Source organism: Ascaphus truei, chromosome 4 (assembly GCF_040206685.1).
Source record: "Ascaphus truei isolate aAscTru1 chromosome 4, aAscTru1.hap1, whole genome shotgun sequence".
Lineage (NCBI taxonomy): Eukaryota > Metazoa > Chordata > Amphibia > Anura > Ascaphidae > Ascaphus > Ascaphus truei.
In genome coordinates, this window is record NC_134486.1 from 338,621,813 (window position 1) to 338,644,184 (window position 22,372).

General features: G+C 45.7%; 1 protein-coding gene across 21 annotated transcripts in view; it reads left to right on the forward strand.

Annotated features, from left to right (window-relative positions):
• Window positions 1-22,372, forward strand: part of DST (dystonin) — a 535,648-nt gene that overhangs the window by 69,145 nt on the left and 444,131 nt on the right. The window lies entirely within an intron of this gene.

The following is a 22,372-nucleotide window of genomic DNA, read 5'->3' on the forward strand; positions in this document are numbered from 1 at the left end:
GGAACAATCTACATTGCTATCAGAGAGAATCAGGATTTCAATAACATTGTCATTCAGATCATGCTGTCCAGCAGCAGAGGGGTTAAGTAGATGGCTCTGTGATGTATTGTGGTGACTAAGCTTTTTCAGTCCTATTCTTCTCCATGGCCAGTGATTCGTGTTTGTGTGCACAGGAAACCTTTGAATCAGCTCCCTCCAGGGGCATCTTTCACCCGCATGTGTTGGCTCACTTCAGGATACACCAAATACACAGAAAGCTGCACTAATAAAACTACCAAATAGCTAGGCACAGGTTATACGTGTATTGGCTACGCTAACTCATCATTAGAGAGATAAGCTGCAACACTTAAAATGTGTTGGCCACAAATTCTTAGTGGTAAAATCACTAACATCATTGCATTAATTGCTTAGTAACAGACATACAGGTAAATAATTGTTAACTGATAATAAACAGTGCACTTATCTTGAGGACTGTAAGCTTTGTGGGTGCTTACCTATAATTGCTACGGTATATTAATGTACCAGTAGTGTTTGTATTTTATATGTTGTAGTAAATCACTGCTTGCATCTCAAAGGTATAATGTAATGCAATTAGTGTTATTATGACAAATAATAATAACAAAACATATTTAGGTATTTACCACTTTGCTGCCAGAATCAAACGGGTTTGTAACTTCAAGGTTATCTGTTTTATTACATTATGCTTGTGAGGTGCACACTGCGTTTTGCTATACATGTATTATTCATGCCATTTGTTGAATTCATGCTGGATAAACCAATGACTCCAACATGTCAATACATTGCCGAGCATTTTGTTACTTTATCCTGCATGGGGTTTGAGTGGCAGAACAACACAGATCTATATTTTTGTTACCCAAAAATAATTTGCATTCTAAATCTGGAACATAGAGACATATATTTTGTAAATGCAACCAAATATTGTGTTATACATACAGCATAATATAGAACATGACAAGTCCCATGTATGTGCTCCCTATTTTTTCTCCCTTTTCTACTATACATACAGCTTATTTTATATTTTTTCTGAAATACATTTGAGATATTTAGTTATACTTGCCAAGTGAAATGATATTTGTGTGCTAACTAACGCAGTGGCTTGTTTACTGTGAGATGTCCTGTTTTGAGAGTGTGAGGGCCTTTCTGTTTCCTCTTCATTAAGTTCCACTGGGAATGGTCCTTGCTTCAAATAAATGATTGTTTGCTATACCCAAGAGAGTTACATTTCAAGGAAGTGAACAGCTTTTCTGTTCCTTGGTAGGGCGTGGAAGTGACATTGCATGCAGTCATAATGTAAGCAGAAATCATTTACCACCTGGTTCTAATGGGATATGTGGGTCATATTGAAACTCTTCCTCCTCTGGAGGGCACTGCTGCATCCCCTTAAACCCTTAGCTGCCAGATAGGCTATCAATGCAATGTGCTGTATCATCCCAGAGTTAGTGCTACTCAGAAATGATGATTTCCCCTCCCTACAACATAGCAATGCCTTGGTTCATACCAATACTTCGATAGATTTTTGGGCAGGATGAGTCTTTCAGAGGGCCAGTCAGTGACACACATTAGTGCTAGCAGAGATCATGTTCTGTTTCTAGTAATTTCACAGAAAATCAGTGTTATCCTGATGGAAGAAGTATTATGTCCAAAATCCTTATTCTGCATCTGTGACATGGATTGGAAGGCAGTATGTCTATTTTAATAGATATGAAACTGGGCAGAGGATGTAGCATAGACCATGCTGTTTTATGGGACATTTCCCCAGTTACTGCGAGGAAAATGTAGCTGTTATCATACACTAATCTTTAGCACATCCAGGTTTTCCTAGTTAGATATACTTTTCTATTCTGTGTAAAGAATTGGATATTGAGAGAGATATGATTGGTGTACTTTGTGTAGGAACTCGTTCAAATAATCAATGAGCATCATTTCATGCAGTAATGCTGGGTGCTTTGATGAGGATCTATTGATTGTAACAGCTGACTTGATTAGTGGTATGACTATCACGAGAGGACATATTCCTGTAAGGAAGATCATTAAATGCTGTGTGTCCAGGAACCTATAGTGATGAATTTAGGACAGATCACAGGTTACACGTACAATGGTGGTGTTTATGATTAGATGTTTGAAATGCCTGTTCTTTTTTTATGCAATAAAATGATCACCTATTCACTTACCATTCTATACATTTCTTGCCATGAGGTATATGCTGATTTAGAATGCAGTAAGGCACCCTGGAGGTGGCATATCATCGGACAAGAGCACTGTAAGGGCATTATGTAGTACTTGATGTGTGGATTAATCTAGCAGACTATTTGCTATTGTGTAACATCCTCCAGATGTAATAACTTACCCTGCCTACTCACCTCTCCTGCCACGAAGGTGCTGCTAATTCAGTACTGAAGTTTTCCCTAACATGTCCCTGCTCTGCTCTGTGGTTCTATCTAAGAGGTAGATCCTCAGAAGGACGCTCATTTTTTAAGGTTACCGTATCTCGTTTTAACGTTTCCATATCCGTAACGCATATCCCCAAAGCTGCTTAGCGCAACGCTGTTCAGCCATTCTCCTTACAAATAAGGAAACAATCAATTTTAATGGACCATAGGCTTCTTCATATGCAAATCATATGGTAATGAGTCAGTGGCATAGCTAGACATATGCGGGCCCCTGACAAAATAAATTCAGGGCCCCATTATGAGTGAACATATTCTGTAGATTCAGGATTTTCCATTGTCCCCCCACCCCCCAGCGTGTTGGAGTCCCTGCGAGCCCCCCCCCTCTTTTACACCCACTCTCCTCTCACCCCTCTCTCCTCATGTATTTCTCTCCCCCCTCTTACACCCACTCGCACACTCTTCCTCACTATCCGCCCCCCTCCTCGGCTATAACTCAGTAACCCCCACCCACCTGCACACTTAATCCAGCTCCCTCAATCCTCCCCTCCTCATATTCATTTCCCCCTTCACTCCCTGGCCACACCACACGATTTCCCCACACACACATACAACTCCCCCTCTACAATACAGTACCCCCCATACGCAAATTAGAATAACCACCTACACGCACACTACAATAACCCCCCCCCCCCCACACACAAGTGGTTGAAAAACACTGATGTACAGTATACTGCACAGTACTTATTTTAATACAGTTAACTATAGACAACTGCATAAAGAATGACACAAACTATTAAAAAACAAAATGCTATAATAAAAAGATTGTTATCACGTTACCTTAATTGCTTGAACTGAGGCACACACAGCACACTGACAGGAACTCAATCACAAAAAGCACACTGACAGGCACTGAATCACACACAGCACACTGACAGGCACTGAGGCACAGACACAGCACACTGACAGACACTAAGGCACACAGCACACTGAATAACACACAGCACACTGAGAGACACTGAATCACACACAGCACACTGACAGGCACTGAATCGCACACAGCACACTGACAGGCACTGAGGCACACACAGCACACTGACAGACACTGAATCACAAATAGCACACTGAGGCACTGAATCAGATACAGCACACTAACAGACACTGAGGCACACACACAGCACGCTGACAGGCACTGAGACACACACACAGCACACTGACAGACACAGGCACAGGCACACTGACAGACACTGAATCACACACAGCACTCTGACAGGCACTGAATCAGATACTGCACACTGACAGACACTGAATCACACACAGCACACTGACAGACACTGAATCACAAATAGCACACTGGCAGGCACTGAATCACACACAGCACACTGACAGAGCATACTAACTTACACACAAACACACACAGCACACTAACACACTGAAGCACACTGACAGACTGAAACACACTCCACACACATGCAAAACAAACTGACACACACACACACAGCAAATTGACACAAATACACACAGCATACCTTCCCACAGCAGCACATGCAGTAGTAACTCCTCCCCCTGATGTCACGGAGAGCAGGGGCGGGCAGAGCTCTGCAGCTCTCTGCCTCAGTTCCGCCCCCAGCCTCTGCTGCCTGCTCTCTCTACAACCCCCAATCCCCCCCCTCTCTCTCACAGCTCACCGCTCCTGATCCAGATTTGATGTTGTGCTGTGAGCACAGGAGTGGGCCTGCCGGTAAGCGGCTGTTAAGGGTACCGGAGCAGGAAGGGGGCCCTCACTTCTGTGGTCGTTGGCTAGATGGCTGGGCAAAATGTCCCGCTCTCCCCTATGTCAGCGGCCCGGAGAAGGCCCCCCAAGAGCATGGGCCCCTGGGCTGCACAGGCTATAGGTACGCCCCTGTAATGAGCACTTTGCCTACTACTGGAGATCCTCAGTTACTGTTAGAGAATGCAAAAAACACAATGATATTTAGTGCCTGCTGAAATCTGCCCTTACTCGCTTTTAAACCCTGAGGAGTTATGTCTCCAAATAGCCTACAATGAAAAAGGGAGGCTTTTAGTGGTACCGATTTGAATGGACTGAGTGTAGGAATGAACCCTTTCATGATGTGTTATATTAACAGGTACATTGTGGAATATATAAATGGCTGAAATACAGCAACAGATGAAAAAAAATATATATATATATATATATTATTTTTTTTAAAGAAATTAACGATAATATATATGTTCTTTAATGATGTGAGTGAATGTTAGATATGTTTATGTGACCTACTATTGTATATATAATTTATGGTATAAATTATGAGTTTACCAGAATGAATCTACATATGAGAAAAGGATTTTCAAGGAGACAGAAGTAACTAAAATAATAAATTTCAGGCCCTGTGTGTAAAAAATAAAAGATTTTTTTAAAACATATATAACATTAAGCAAATATAGCTATATACATTACAGACAATGAGAAACATAAACATATTTACAAAGTACAAAAAAAAACAAGTAAAGCGCACAAGTCATGGTGTAGAACATTAACATATATATTAAACAATATGGTGAGGGTAAGTATAGCACGTACAGAATGGTAAATACAATAAAGCATGTCATGCAATAACCAGCATGGTACCGTAGACAATGGCTCTCACGAGTGAAGACCGCCGTAGAGGAAACTCGTCTCTCCAGATGATATGTCAGTAGAAAAACGTCCAGATTCCTGCAAGATGCAGGCGAGGTATAAATCTAAGCAGTTCACAGGAGAGTCTCTGACAGCTGTGGAACATACAGTGATTATAATGCAAGGAACCTTGTGTCGTCCCAGGTGCACGATCAGCTGATATGCCGGTACACGGAAGCAAGCGTGGGGCAGAGTAGCAGCCCAGCACCAAGGCGTTTTAGTGTATAGATGCTGAGCCATCTATTCGATTAGCAGCCAACTCATTATTATCCTGCACTCAGCTCATGTAATCACTTATTGTTAGCAGCCTTTTTGGCTGTTTTTCTTTTTACATTCTTCACTTTCTTTGTTATATTACCCTTGTTGCGCGTGTTGGGCAATGTGTCTATGCTCTCCTGCATTGCCCAGGTCAGGGCTCCAACAGATCCCGTCAACTGGGCAATGCTGGTAGTTACAGCTGTGGGGTGCTGACGTTCCCTAATAACGTTCTTCCCCAAAGAGCATGTGCAGTGTATTTTTAGGCTATGGAAATCCCCCTTCATCTAGGTAACGTAACTTTGGTCGTTTTCTTAACAGACCTTACTTTTGCATATCATTAGCCTTGTTAATACCCGTTAATAAGGAGGAAAATAAGGTCTGTTACCTAATTAGGTAAGGTAACGTTATTTGCCTGTATTTAGTGCACTTCTGAGGATCTACCCCTTACAAACCCCAGTGAGATTTCTTGAAGGGTTATCTCTTAAATGCCTTATTGGCTTCACGGTGACCGTTCCATTTACTTAGCCCAAAGCTTTATTATTTGTCAGATGTTATTTCTTTGGCTTCATTATGCTAAATGCTCATTTCGTTTTCAACCTCTTTATTATCGGAGGGGCTATAAAACGTATTGCTGTGTTCAGCCATGCAGTTAAGGGGTTAATTCCAGCCGTGTGGAAAATAGCTGAAGCGCTCAAATGCAGGTATATCTCAAAATGATAATAAGCCAGACCACTGTACCAGGGTACTAACAATTGATATAGTACCTATTGTGTCATATAATGGGTACTATCCTCCTGAAGACAGGTGGTGTGTGGTGCAACCCACTCACCATTTGTCTCATCGGCAGGTTCCCCTGAAAAATATGCAAATACTCACATCCTGGTAGGGCAGGCAGGCAGGCTGTGCAGCTACTCAATGCAATACAGGGAAAAGGGAGACCAAAAAGCGCACCAGCACAAACGGAGCAGGAAGAAACCAGAACAAAAAAATGATTAAAAGGGCACTTTAATGTGGCAAAAGACCCATCCAATGCATTTCGAACGTCGCAGCGTTCTTTTTCCTTGAAAAAGAACGCTGCGACGTTCGAAATGCATTGGATGGGTCTTTTGCCACATTAAAGTGCCCTTTTAATCATTTTTTTGTTCTGGTTTCTTCCTGCTCCGTTTGTGCTGGTGCGCTTTTTGGTCTCCCTTTTCCCTAATTCCAGCCGTGGTAGTAGAGGTGGTTACAGTGGACACGTGCTTAGGAAATATAGATGTTGCCAGACTTCACGTCTTCGGTGCCGTGGCAGTCGGGCCCTAAAGGATTATCGCTGCGGGGATCCCATTCGGAAGCACGGACTCCCAGCAGCGCGGCGGAGGCAGACGCTGTCCCCAGCGCCGCAGACTTTTTCTTGCTGGTCCCCAGTACTGGGGACAGTAAGTCTTACTACAGATGTACACAAAGGGAAAAAGCAATGATGAGTAGCTGCTAATTATTTACAGAAGGTAGCAAAAATAAATACCCTCTAGAAGCCAAATAGCCATTATTTGCTACCAAAGTCTATATTTTTAGAATCCTCAGCCGTCTTCTGGTTAGAAACATAGTGTGTAAAATAGTATTTATTTGGCTTGTGAAAATGGCTAGCAGTATGAAACTTCATACTACTGTACTTACTGCTTTAAAGCTACTTCAATCAGTAATTGGCTCTATTATTATTCAAAGGATTACTTTATACAAGTCAACGTTTTGATGGTGCTACAGTGCCTTCGTCAGGAATAAAGAAATGGTATACATCAGTGGAACGTAACAGACATAGTGCAATATGTGTTGATTGTTGAATCACAGCACAGTGGGGACTCAGGATGCTCAGATACAAAGAAAGATTTTGGTGGTAGGGGACTCCCTTATTAGGAAGGTAGATAGGGCAATCTGTTGCCGGGACCACTTGAACTGAACAGTTTGTTGTCTCCCGGGTGCTCGAGTTTGGCACATTGCGGATCGGGTAGACAGATTGTTGGGGGGGCTGGGATTGACCCAGCGGTCTTGGTACACGTTGGCACCAATGACAAAGTTAGAGAAAGATGGAGGGTCCTAAAAAATGATTACAGGGATGTAGGCCAAAAGCTTAAGGCAAGGACCTCCAAGTTAGTATTTTCTGAAATACTACCAGTGCCATGCGCTACCGCAGGGAGACAGAGATCAGGGAGGTTAATGCATGGCTAAGAAAGTGGTGCAGGAAGGAGGGGTTTGGGTTTTTAGAGCACTGGGACTCCTTTTCTGAGAGATGCCATCTATATTCTAGGGACGGATTGCACCTCAATGAAGAGGGATCTTCTGTGCTAGGGGGGAGAATGCTAAAAAGGTTGGAGGAGATTTTAAACTAGGATGGAGGGGGAGGGGAATGAAACAGATAATGAACTAAATGGAATAGATGAGGATACAAGGTGGTATGGAGGTAGAATGGGGGCAAGTGCAGAAAGGAAGGAGCAGATAAGATAATAGTACAGGCTGAAAAAAAACTGAAATGCATGCTTGCTAATGCAAGAAGCCTGACAGATAAAATGGGGGAGCTTTAATTAATAGCTGCAAGGGAGCAGTATGATATCACAGGCATTACTGAAACATGGTGGGATGAAACTCTTGACTGGACAGTTAATTTAGAGGGTTATTCTCTTTTTCGGAAGGATCGAACAAATAGAAGGGGAGGTGCAGTATGTTTATATGTTAAACCGGATCTAAAACCTATTATAAGGGATGATGTCTATGAAGGGAATGATGAAAATGTAGAGACTTTGTGGATAGAAATTTGCAGTGGAGATAAAAGTATAAAGAAAATGTTTGTGGGACTATGCTATAAACCACCAAATATCTGTGAGATTGAGGAAGCTAAAATACTTTTGCAAATGGAGAAGCATCAAAACTGGGTCATGTTTGCATAATGGGGGATTTTAATTATCCATACATAGACTGGGGCAATGAGATTAGCATTACAACAAAAGGAAACAGGTTTTTGGGGGTGCTTAAAGACAATTATATGACCCAAATTATTGAGGAACCAACAAGGAGAGGGGCAGTTCTGGATTTGGTCATATCAAACAATGTAGAAGTAATAACAACTATTCAAGTCCTGGAACATTTGGGTAACAGTGATCATAACATGGTCTCATTTGAAATAAATGATCAAAAAACAGATTACTTGGGTTCAACAAAGACCTTAAACTTTAGAAAGGCAGATTTTAATAAACTGAGGTCTAATCTAGTAGTAATACAATTGGATGATGTTTTTGCAGGGAAAATGTAGAAGATAAATGGGCAGTCTTTAAAACATTGTTAGAAAGAGGGGGCGTGGCCAACTGCAGAGCCGAGAAGACGTGCAGCTCAAGAGCTCCGGGCCCCAAAGCCCCGTAAAGCAGCCTTTCCCCTGCAAACCCACAGGGAATTACCCCCAAATACACCAGCGGAAGGCGCGGGCGGCAGAGCTACTAAATAAATAATAAAATTTAAAAAAAAAAACACCAACCAGCCGGCGGAGAGCACGTAGGGGCCGGGAGACGTGGTGCGGCAGCCATTTTCCCCAGGGGACGGCCCGGACGCGGCTGAGAGCGGCGCTCATCCTTGACCCCACAGTGCGTGGGTGGCCGGGTAAGAAGAGGGACGAGAGGCTGTCTGCCGTTAGTCCCCGGGCGGCTGCAAGTGTGCTACTGGAGGTTGGTGGGGCTGCAGCAGGGAGTTGAGAGGAGCGGGGGCGGCCATTTTGACCCGGCACTCTGCAGAAGTGCCTGCAGAGTGTGCGGACTACCCCGGCCCCCTCCACCACCCCCCCCCCCTCCCCACTCCCCAAAAACCACAGACCAGGGACTCCAGGAGATTGGGAAGACCCAGAAGTGACATCCCCTGGGGAAAGAGCACTTTTGCAGAAGTGCACAAAGAGCCTGTACACAGCCCACCCCCCATAATTAAAGGGGACATGCATGATTTTAAATAAAACCTAATGGGGGGACTTCCGGTGACGTCACCCGGTATGGACGGGTAGAAGAGGAGCTCCATAGACCCGCGCATTAAAAGACGCAAAAACCCACATTTTTCCCCAAAATTGCCGGGTAACACTTACACCCCCGGATAGCTAAAGAACTAGGCGATGTCAAAAGCCAAAAAAGCGAGCAATCAGGGAGTTGCCAAATATTTTTCTCCGTCGCAACGGGCCAGGGACAGCACGATGGAGCCTCAAGATGGCGGCGGACCGCATGGCGCCACGGCGCTTTCAGGGAAAAAAACCCAGCCAAAAGATCGCACCCCAGCAAGCCCTGATCAACCCATAACCAGGGCATACTTGGAAGAACTCCTAGGGGCTATGGCAACGACGCTCCAATCCTCCTTTCAGACTGAGCTCAGAACCGCAGTGAGCGACATAAGGAAGGAAATCTCAGGGCTGACAGAGAAAACAACTACCCTGGAGAAAAAACTCACTGAGTCTCAACAAAGACAGAGTGAAGCGGAGGAAGAGATAGGCCGTCTAGGAGAAGAGATCACCCTCCTTAAAGAAGCTATGGAGGAGCAAGAAAATCGTGACCGGCGCCAAAACATCCGCGTCCGGAACGTACCGGAGTCGGTCGCACAGGATCAACTCCGACCATACCTCATGGAGCTCTTTAACCTAGTATGCGGGGAGCTGGAGGAGAAAGAGCTCGAAATGGATAGGGCTCATCGTGCCCTAGGACCTAAATCAGACGACCCGAGGCGGCGTAGGGACATTATAATAAAGATGCATAAATACACATCAAAAGAAAAAATAATTGCGGCCTGCCGGGACCTGGGGGAAATAACCTTTCAAAATGAAACTCTCCAAGTCTATAACGACTTGTCAAAGGCAACGAGAGACCGCAGACGTGAATTAAAACCTTTAACCAACCTACTCCGCGAGAAAGGAATCCAATACAGATGGGGATTCCCTTTCAAACTCACAGTTAACAGGAATGTAAAGTTCCTGTCCATGAAATACCCCGTGGACATGGCCCCCTTCGCAAAAGCATTAGGCCTAACTCCACCTCAAACGTGGATAACGACCAATCCTACCGCTGAAAATACATCAGGAGACCCCCCCCGAACATCGGAGAGAATTGCGGCCCAACACCCTAGAGAAAAATGACAACCGCCGCGGCACTCAGATAAATCCCCCCGGACAGACCCGGAGAGGGAAGAGTGCCCCCACTTACCTTGTTGGTCCGGGGCCGCACTGGAGCGTGGGCTGCGGACCCCCATGGTAATCCGGCGCCAACCTCCACTCCCAATGTGAAGTCACGAGGCGCCTGTTCTCGAGATGGCTCTGAGGAGACTTCGAGGAGGGGGGACGCCTCTGCTCATCGTTAAAATCATCTTACCAGACCAGAACAGCACCAAGAAGTAAGCCGCCAACTTTTAAGATGAGCTGACACAGAACACCGCCCTCCAAGTTGGTTCACGAGTCGCCTACTCCTGCGATGACTCCGAAGAGGATCCCGTCCGCCGACGGTAAGATCGGGAAACCGACTGACTCAACCCGGAGCAGCAGGATCGCTGATCTTCTAACTCCGGAGCATAAGAGGAATTTAGATCCCGGTTTTGCCCCCACCAGCCTCAATCTCCGGCTTTTCGGTCCCGCTTTAAATATGATCTCCCTCCCCCTCCTTTTGCCGGTTTCTCCGATCCCGTGGAGCGGAGCTCTGGATTGGGAGGAGGGGGGGGGGGGGGGGGTCGGTGTCGGCATCCAGCCTTTCCGCCAACGATCCATGGACCCCGTTGCCACAGAGGACTCCCCAGTCTGTGGGACTAGGGGCGGCTAGGATACCAGGAAGACGGGCCACCCAGACTGAATCAAAGAACTTAAAATCATAAGTTAATAGTGATGATCCGGAGGTCGTGAGTAGATTAAAATAATATAACTGCTATATCTCAATTAACACCTTGCTTCCCCTCTATCCTTCCCCCCCCCCTGTAACCCAGACACGCAATCGCCCCCCCCTCCCCCTTCCCCCCTTCCTCATGCATACCCCCCCCTCTTCCACCCCTCCCCCCACACACTCACATGTCCCACGTCCCCCCCCCTCTTTTCCCCCCCTCCTCCCCCCCCTTTTTTCTCCCCCTCCCTCTCCCCCCTATTCCCCCACCCCCCCTCATCTCCCCTTCTCTTCCACCCCCCCTCCCCACCCTTACTAGCAAACCCACCTAGCACCCTACTTAAGCACAAAAACAATGGGAGAAACATACTAAGAGGAAACGAATATATAAAATAAAGTTGTATTAATCTTATTTAGTCACAAAACGATTCACAATATATCTTTAGCGCAGAGTTACATAATAGCTGTGTTATACAGAAATGGGAGATGTCTGAAATGTTTGAACTGCAACCAGGCCCACCTCATACCCCCCCCCTCCCCTCTCTCCCTCCCCTCTTTCCCTCCCCCCCCCTCCCCTCCCTATACTCCCTGTGTAGAGTTACATAATAGTTGTGCTATACAGAAATGTGAAATGCTTGAGCCGCACCTAGGCCCCCCCCCTCTTACCCCTGCTAACAAGCCTACCTAGTACCTCACATAAACGCAAAGATAAATAAGAGGGAAAAACACTAAGGAGAAAACAAACATACGAAGAAAGTCGAACTTATCTTGTATGGTCACAGAATTGTATAAAATATGTTTTCGGCGCAGAGTTGTATAAGAGTTATGTTACACAAAAATGTGAAGTGAAATATTTGAAATGTTTTAATTGCACCTAGACCCTCCTCCCCCTCCCCACCCCTCTCCCCTCCCCACCCCTCTCCCCTCCCCCCCCTCTTCCCCTCCCCTCCCCCCCTCCCCCCTCCAAACCCTTCCCCTCCCCCCTCCCCCTCCCTCCCCTCCCCCCTCCCCCTCCCTCCCCTCCCCCCTCCAAACCCTTCCCCTCCCCCCTCCCCTCCCCCCCTTCCCCCCCCATCCCTCCACCCCCCTCCCTCTCTCCCTCCCCTCTCTCCCTCCCCCCCCTCCCCCCCCCTCCCCTCCCTATACTCCCTGTGTAGAGTTACATAATAGTTGTGCTATACAGAAATGTGAAATGCTTGAGCCGCACCTAGGCCCCTCCCCTCTTACCCCTGCTAACAAGCCTACCTAGTACCTCACATAAACGCAAAGATAAATAAGAGGGAAAAACACTAAGGGGGAAAACAAACATACGAAAGAAAGCCGAACTTATCTTGTATGGTCACAGAATTGTATAAAATATGTTTTCTGCACAGAGTTTTATAAGAGTTAAGTTACACAAAAATGTGAAGTGAAATTTTTGAAATGTTTTAATTGCACCTAGACCCTCCTCCCCCTCCCCCCCTCTCCCCTCCCCCCCCTCTTCCCTCCCCCCCTCTCCCCTCCCCCCCCTTCCCCTCCCCCCTCCCTCCCCCCCCCCCTCCCCTCCCCCCCCTCCCCCCTCCCTTCCCCCCCCTCCCCTCCCCCTCCCTTCCCCCCTCCCCCCCCCTTCCCCCCCTCCCCCCCTCCCGCCCTTCCCCCCCCTCCCCCCCCCTTTCCCCCCTCCCTTCCCCCCTCCCCCCCCTTCTCCCCCCCCTTCTCCCCTCCCCCCCTTCCTCCCCCCTCCCCCCCCTCCCCCCCCCTCCTCCTCCCCCCTCCCTCCCCCCCTCCTCCCCTCCCCCTCCTCCCCTCCCCCCCTCCTCCCCTCCCCCTCCTCCCCTCCCCCCTCTCCCCCCTCCCCCCTCCCCCCCCTCTCCCCTCCCCCCCTTCCCCTCCCCTCCCCCCTCCCTCCCCTCCCCCCCTCCCCCCTCCCTTCCCCCCCCCTCCACTCCCCCTCCCCCCCCCTCCCCTCCCCCCCTTCCCCCCCTCCCCCCCCTCCCCCCCTTCCCCCCCCTTCCCCCCCCTCCCCCCCTTTCCCCCCTCCCTTCCCCCCTCCCCCCCCTTCCCCCTCCTTCTCCCCCCCCCTTCCCCCCCTCCCCCCCCTTCCTCCCCCCTCCCCCCTTCCCCCCCCTCCCCTCCCCCCCTCCTCCTCCCCCCTCCCTCCCCCCCTCCTCCCCTCCCCCTCCTCCCCTTCCCCCCCTCCCCCCCCTCCCCCCCCCTCCCCCCTTACCCCCTCCTCCACCCCCCCTCCCCTCTCCCCTCTCCCCTCCCCTCCTCCCCCTATCCCTCCCACCCAAGGGAAGCGAGCATACAAAAGAAAACGGAAATTGTTTTAGTTAGATATTTAAGAGGTTACTCCACTCTCACAACGCATAGTTACAATATGGTTGTCTTTTTGAGATGTGAAATGTTTGAATTACTTGAAATGTTCCTATGCCTTCTTTGCTTCCCCACACACATGGACTGGGGGTCTATACTAAATGGGTTAAGTAAATTCTATAGAGGGTCTGGACTCCTCTGACCTCCAGCGGTTGACGAACCCGGAATCACCCCCAAGGGACCCACCTGGTCCAAATGCCGGCCGTTCTTAAGGCTGGTGAAAATATGTTAAGGCCTTTTGTGGGCCTTGTTACAACCTATCTCTATCTGTTGACCCTGTCCCAGCAGATCTCCGCCCCACCCCCACCTACCCCTTCCCACACCCCCCTTCCTCAGCTTAAGATATCTATTCTAACCAAAAAAAACACACAACCTCTATACCTTCAGAAATTTAAACCAGACTCAGAGTTACTGGATCATGGCCTCTCAAGTGGGAAAGAGAAGGCCTTATGGTATTATCCAAAAAAAAAAAAAGAACCCAAATGGCTAGCCAAGCCACAATTAAATTAACCTCACTCAACGTAAAAGGGCTCCAAAATAACCGAAAAAGTAGAGTAGCACTTCAAGATATGAAAAGATCAGGGGGAGACATCATATTCCTACAGGAGACCCATTTCACATCACAAGACCCCCCAAATTTATTCAAAAAAGTGTTCCCAATGTGTTTTTGCGCATCGTTTACTAGTAAAAAGAGGGGTGTAGCTGTCCTGATCAGACAGGGCACCCCATTTAATCATATCAAAACAACGGCGGACCCAGAGGGTAGATTTCTAGTGGTATATGGCTCCTTAGCGGGCTCAGCAATCGCTCTGGTCAATGTATATGCCCCGAACGAGAACCAAACAGAATTCCTAAAGAAAGTTCTCGAGGGCATAGACCCGGGATATCTGTCATCGATGATAGTGGGAGGAGACCTAAACATGGTCCTTAACCCTACCGAGGACAGATCAACCACAATGGGTCCCCCCCGCACAACCCCCTCCCAGATCATAGGGAAAAGGTTTAGGGGAATCTTAAGCGAGTTCTCACTGGTGGACATATGGAGGGCCCAACATCAGGGCCAGAGAGACTATACTTTTTACTCAGCACCTCACCAGACCTACTCTCGAATAGATCACTTTTTGGCCACAAAAAATGTGGTGGCGGCGACATCCGACTCCGACATAGGACCAATCACATGGTCTGATCATGCCCCGATTACCTTAACCTTGACGACCCCCTTTGAAAAAACAATAAATTACTCATGGAGACTAAATGATTCATTACTCAATCATCCTGAGATAGAAAGAGAGATCAGAACCGCTATTCGGGACTATTTTTTTTTTAACTCAGGATCCGTCTCCTCACCAGCAATCCTGTGGGAGGCCCATAAGGCAACCATTAGAGGGAAATTCATTTCTATCGCATCCCACAGGAAAAAAGCCCGCCAAAAATTAATAAAGGAGCTTACGGATAATATCAAAATAATAGAACAATCTCATAAAACCAACCCCTCAAAAAAAATATATAAAACATTGACAACAGCCAGAGTAAAACTTAGACAAATCCAGCTGGAGGATGTTGAGAAGGCCCTCAAATGGACTAATCAACAATATTATGACAAGGGGAACAAGGCAGACAGACTTTTGGCGACTAAATTAAGAGGGGTACATAAACGGTCGCAAATCACGGCAATCAAGAGTAGGTCTGGTGAAATACAACATAGTGATAGCAAAATAGCAGCTGAATTTACAAAATTTTATACCGAACTGTATAATCTAAGATCAAAAAATGGCCGGCCTGAATCAATAGCATCCGAATTAATAGCGCAATATTTAGATAAATGTAAGCTCCCCACACTAACGGAGGAGGAAAACACAGTCCTCAACGCTGAGATCTCAAAAGAGGAACTGGAAGAGGCGGTCAAATCACTAAAAATTACTAAGTCTCCTGGCCCCGACGGGTTCACTAATGTCTACTATAAGAGATTCTTGCCAGTACTATCCACGCATCTTCTAAAGATATTTAACGATTTCATGGAAGGAAATCAAATCCCCACGTCAATGTCCCTGGCCACCCTGGCCATTATACATAAAGAAGGCAGGGACCCGATGCAATGTGGAAGCTATCGTCCAATCTCCCTGCTCAATTGTGATCTCAAGCTATATAGCAAAATACTCGCAAATAGATTAAACCCCATCTTACCGAGATTAATAGATAGTGATCAAGTAGGATTCGTAGCAGGCAGACAGGCCTCGGACAATACTCGGAAGATAATAGACATTATCGAACATGTCCATCTCACAGAGACCAAAGCACTACTCCTAAGCCTAGATGCAGAGAAGGCGTTCGATAGAATAGACTGGCTATTCATGGACCAAGTTATGTGTAAATTCGGATTCAAAGACGCATACCTAGAAGGAGTCCGTAGATTATATCAAAACCCGTCTGCAACAGTAAAACTACCAGGGGGCAGTAACCAGAGATTTGAGATCACTAATGGAACTCGACAGGGATGCCCCCTATCTCCTCTCCTCTTTGCATTAACCATAGAACCCCTAGCATCTGCAATTAGAGCCAATAGAGACATCAAAGGAATAGAAATTGGACACAGGCAGCACAAAATATCGCTATTCGCAGATGATGTCATCCTAACCCTTACACAACCCCAAACATCCCTACCTAATCTCCAAAAAGAGCTCCGGGACTTTGGAGATATCTCAGGTTATAAAATCAATAATGACAAATCGGAAGCACTAAATTTAAGCCTGCCAGAGCCAGAGGTGAAACTCTTCAAACTAAACTTTAACTATCATTGGAGCTCCTCGAGTATCAAATATTTGGGAGTAAAGATAACGAGGAACTACCAATCCCTATATCAACAAAATTATCCGACTCTGTTCCGGAAAATCAAACAAGATCTAGAGAAATGGGGAGGATATCAGATATCATGGATCGGGAGGATGATATCAGTTAAAATGAACATACTCCCTAGATTATTATATTATTTTCAGACTCTCCCGGTCCACATCCCTGGCTCAGAATTAAAGAACATTCAAAAACTAATCTTCCACTTTATTTGGCAGGGTAAGAAACCCAGAATCACCAGGACAGTTCTTTTGGCATCAAGGGGGAGAGGAGGACTTGGTGTTCCAGACATCACAAAATACTACCAAGCCGCCCAATTGCGACAGGTAGTAGTCTGGAACGCCAACCCAAACCAATACTGTTGGCTAGATATAGAATCATACTATGCCGGGACGCCTTCACTGCCGGCTTGCCTTTGGTCCCTGAGCAGGGAAGACATGCAGAACAGTAAATTTAAGTTAGGCCCAATGAGACACACATGGGAGATTTGGACAAAATGCAAATTTAAATTTAAGCTCACCACACCTCAATCCCAACTCATACCAATTTATAAAAATCCGAAATTCCCCCCTGGCTGTGAGCCCAGACAATGGGACCAATTTAAAACAAAAAATATTAGAGCGGTTGCTGACCTCCTGAGCTTTGAGGAGTTCCTGAGTTATCAACGCCTAAAAACCAAATATGAAATAGCAAGATTGGATGTCTTCAAGTATCTACAAATTCGGCATTTTATTCAAACTTTATCCCCCACGTTGAAATTTCCCCCTCTCACCAGTTTCGAGCGGCTCTGTAGAGAAACAGGCCACCAGAAAGGTCACAAATCTACGGTGAATTGGAAAGGGCCATAGAAGCCCCTACACATGACTATATGCTGCATTGGGCAGCAGAATTGGAAATAGTTATAGACCGAGAGGATTGGGAAAGAATTTGGGAAAATGCCTCAGGAACTTCCATATGTACCACAATCAAAGAAAACATATATAAAATACTGTTTCGCTGGTATCTTACCCCAGTTAGAATAAATCAAATTTACCCCCAGGCGTCCGATTTATGCTGGAGAGGTTGCGGTCAGAAGGGGGACATGGCCCATATTTGGTGGACATGTCCGGAAATTCAAAAATATTGGGGAACAATACAAAAATTAATAGAGGAGGTCACAGACCTCAAAATCCCTATTGACCCGTTGACCTACCTGTTGGCCAGGCCCTTAGAAAATTTGGACCGACCAACAAGTAAATTAATCTCCTTAATTCTTACAGCGGCTAGATGTGCGGTGGCAGCCGCCTGGAAGAAGGTGTCTCCCCCCTCAAAACAAACGGTAAAAAATAGGGTGCAAGAGGTGATGAATATGGAGAAACTATCTGCCTTCTTGAAAAGATCCACTGACTCCTTTAACAAAACATGGGATCCGTGGCTATCCCATACGGCACCTCTACGCCACTAATCCACATATGGAAAATAAAAAAAGAGAGAGAGAGAAAGGAAAACCAGGTCAGGGGCACCAATGAAAATAGACTGAGGACACGGGAAGCAATGGGTATCCCCCCCACCCACTCCCACCCTCCCCTTCCTATTCCCACTCTTACTCTCTGTTTCCATACTCGCGCTCCCCACATAGCCCCTGGAGGGTCAGGGGAGCGGTGAGCTTTCTTCTTTTATTTCCGGTTTCTCTAACCAACAAAAGGAGAAAATCTGTATTAGGCTGTATTATCGTTTGTTTCATGCATACTGTGAATTATCTAAATGCCTAATAAAAAATTTTGGAAAAAAAAAAAAAAAAAACATTGTTAGAAAAGCACACATATCAGTGTATACCCTTGGGTAATAAGTATAAAAGAAATAAGTCAAAACCAATGTGGCTAAATAAACAGGTAGGGAGGAAATGGACAAGAAGAGGAAGGCGTTTAGATTCTTTAAGTCACAAGGGACAGAGACATTGTATCAGAATTATAAGGAATGTAACAAAAATTGCAAAAGGGCAATCAAATTAGCAACAATGGATAATGAAAAAAGGATTGCAATAGAAAGTAAGGTCAACCCTAAAATGTTCTTTAAGTACCTTAATAACAAAAAAATGAGAAAAGAAAATATAGAACCCTTTCAGTGTGAGATGGGTAGGCAGATTATTGGAGATAAGGAAAAAACTGAGGTATTAAACAAATTCTTTGCCTCTGTGTTTACCAGGGAAGAATCAAGTTCAATAGTAGTGCCGCAGGAGGAAGCCACAACCTCCATATTAATGAACAATTGGTTAACTGAGGAAGAAGTTCATAAGCGACTTGAAAAAATTAAAGTAAATAAGGCACCTGGCCCCGATGGCATACATCCAAGAGTTCTCAAGGCTCAGTAATAGCAAAACCATTATATTTAATATTCAAGGACTCCATTTCCACAGGCTCAGTACCACAAGATTGGCGTAAAGCAGATGTGGTGCCTATATTTAAAAAGGGAGCTAGATCACAACCGGGAAATTAAAGACCTGTATGCCTGACTTCAATAGTAGGGAAACTACTTGAAGGTTTAATACAGGATAATATTCAGGAATACCTAATGGAAAACAAAATGATTAGTAATAGTCAGCATGGATTTATGAAGGATAGATCTTGCCAAACTAACCTTATTTGTTTCTTTGAGGAGGTAAGTAGGAATTTAGACCAGGGTAATGCAGTTGATGTGGTCTACTTAGATTTTGCAAAGGCTTTTGATACGGTTTCACACAAGAGGTTGGTGTACAAAATAAAGAAAATTGGACTCAGTAATAATATATGCACCTGGATTGAAAACTGGTTAAAGGACAGACAACAGAGGATTGTCATAAATGGAACTTTTTCAGGTTGGGCTAAAGTCGTGAGTGGAGTACCTCAGGGATCGGTACTGGGACCACTGCTTTTTAACTTGTTTATTAATGACCTTGAGGTTGGGATCGAGAGCAAAGTCTCCATCTTTGCTGATGATACTAAATTGTGTAAGGTGATAGAATCAGAGCAGGATGTAATTTCTCTTCAGAAGGACTTGGAGAGACTGGAAACGTGGGCAGGTAAATGGCAGATGAGGTTTAATACAGATAAATGTAAGGTTATGCATTTGGGATGCAAGAATAAAAAGGCGACTTACAAATTAAATGGAGATATATTGGGGAATCCTTGATGGAGAAGGATTTAGGAGTGCTTGTAGACAGCAGGCTTAGCAATAGTGCCCAATGTCATGCAGTAGCTGCAAAGGCAAACAAGATCTTATATTGCATCAAACGGGCAATGGATGGAAGGGAAGTAAACATAATTATGCCCCTTTCCAAAGCATTAGTAAGACCACACCTTGAATATGGAGTACAATTTTGGGCACCAATCCTAAGAAAAGACATTATGGAACTAGAGGGAGTGCAGAGAAGAGCCACCAAATTAATAAAGGGGATGGACATTCTAACTTATGAGGAGAGGCTAGCTAAATTAGATTTATTTACTTTAGAAAAGAGGCGTCTAAGAGGGGATATGATAACTATATACAAATATATTCGGGGACAGTACAAGGAGCTTTCAAAAGAACTATTCATCCCACGGGCAGTACAAAGGACTCGGGGCCATCCCTTAGGGTTGGAGGAAAGGAAATTTCACCAGCAACAAAGGAAAGGGTTCTTTACAGTAAGGGCAGTTAAAATGTGGAATTCATTACCCATGGAGACTGTGATGGCAGATACAATAGATTTGTTCAAAAAAAGGTTGGACATCTTTTTAGATGGGAAAGGTATACAGGGATATACCAAATAAGTAAACATGGGAAGGATGTTGATCCAGGGATTAATCCGATTGCCAATTCTTGGAGTCAGGAAGGAATTATTTTTTTCCCCTTAATGGGGTTTTTTTGTTTGCCTTCCTCTGGATCAATAAGTAAGTATAGATATAGGATAAAGTATCTGTTGTCTAAATTTAGCATAGGTTGAACTTGATGGACTTACTTCTTTTTTCAACCTCATCTACTACGTAACTATGTAACTATGTAACCGGCAAAGAACTGAGCTGGGGCACCCACATCTTCCACTATTACAACATAGCGCCATTTTGCTAAAGAGTGAATTCAATCAAAACACATTTTAAATTAACATCAACCCCCATGGCTGTACAATGGCTGCAAACGTCCATTTGCCACACTCCTCCACACTACTATTCAGGAGTAAAACATATGTCAAATAGTATTTTCCTGACGCATTACAAATGGTGTGACTCTTCAGAGTTCCTTTAAACTTCTACCCACATTGCTGTATTATTGTAATTGCTGCAATACTCTTTATCAGGGGTGAGCAAAAATGTTATGCCGAGCCCCCCTTTTTATCCATGACATTTCTCGGGCCCCCCCTGCCTGATGTAATCAAAATCACATGAAAAAAAAAAAACCTTTATTAAACGGTATACAATGTAAATACAAATATGTCTAAATACTTACCTATTTCAACAGTTTGCGCTTGCAAAATTAGGCTGCGTCCACACTGCCGCTGAGAGCGGTGACATCACCAACTCACCAAGCATGAGCACAGGGTGTCCTGCATAGTTTTGCAAGCACGAGCGGGGAAGTGTTTTCACTTTTTTTTTACATTATTTCTGTACATTCATAGTATGATTGATACAGTGGCAGCCGACCCTTTAACTTGCAGAGGATCGCAGCGAAGCAGGTTCCCAGCTGAGGAGATCAGGAACACCGAGCTATTGCAGGGCAGACACCAGAAGATGGGGCGTTTGCCATCACAGCGCTAGGGCGTGCTCCTCGTCCGTACCTCCGAAGCCCCCACGTGTGCGCACACACACCATCACGTGGCCGCCACCTGCACTATCCTGTGCGGACGCCCACGCACATCTTCGGCTGCCCGCCCACGCACATCTTCTTGGCTGCCCGTGCACAGCTTTTTCACCCTCCCGCGCACAGCGTCTGCTGGCCGCGCACCCAGGTTTCTCCGCACGCGCCCCCTAAATAATCTTGCGCCAACCCCCCCCCCCCCAGTTTGTGCACCGCTGCATTCAATCACAACACCCACACACACACACACAATCACAACACACACAACGAACACCCATAACCAACACTCAATCACAATCAACACACACACACACAATCCCAACACCCACTCAATCACAACACACACATAGACAACCAACAGACAACACACACAACACACACACAACACATATTCAATCACAACCAACACAGACAACAACCACATAAACAACACACTCTCAATCACAACCAACACAGACAATCACAACACAGACAATCACAACCAACACACACACAACACACTCAATCACAACCAACACAGACACAACACACACACTCAATCACAACACCCACAGCACAACCAACACAGACACACAGCACACACTCAATCACAACACCCACACACACAGCACACACTCAATCACAACCAAAACAACACACAGAATCACAATACACACACAATCACAGACAAGACACACTCAATCACAACCAACACAGACAACAGCCCCACACACACACTCAATCACAACCAACACAGACACAACAAACACACACAGACACAGCACACACAACCAACACACACAGACACAACACACACAACCAACACACACAATCACAACACACACACAGACACAACCAACAGACACAACACAACACATACTCAATCACAACCAACACAGACACAACACCCGCACACACAATACACACACACAGAATCACAACCAACACAGACACAACACACTCAATCACAACCAACACAAACACAACACATAATCACCACACACACACTCAATCACAACACCCACACACACACGCAATCACAACCAACACAACACACACTCAATCACAACACAGACACAACACACACAATCACAGACAAGGCACACTCAATCACAACACACACACACACACACACACACACACACACACACACACACACACACACACACACACACACACACATACTCAATCACAACACACACAGA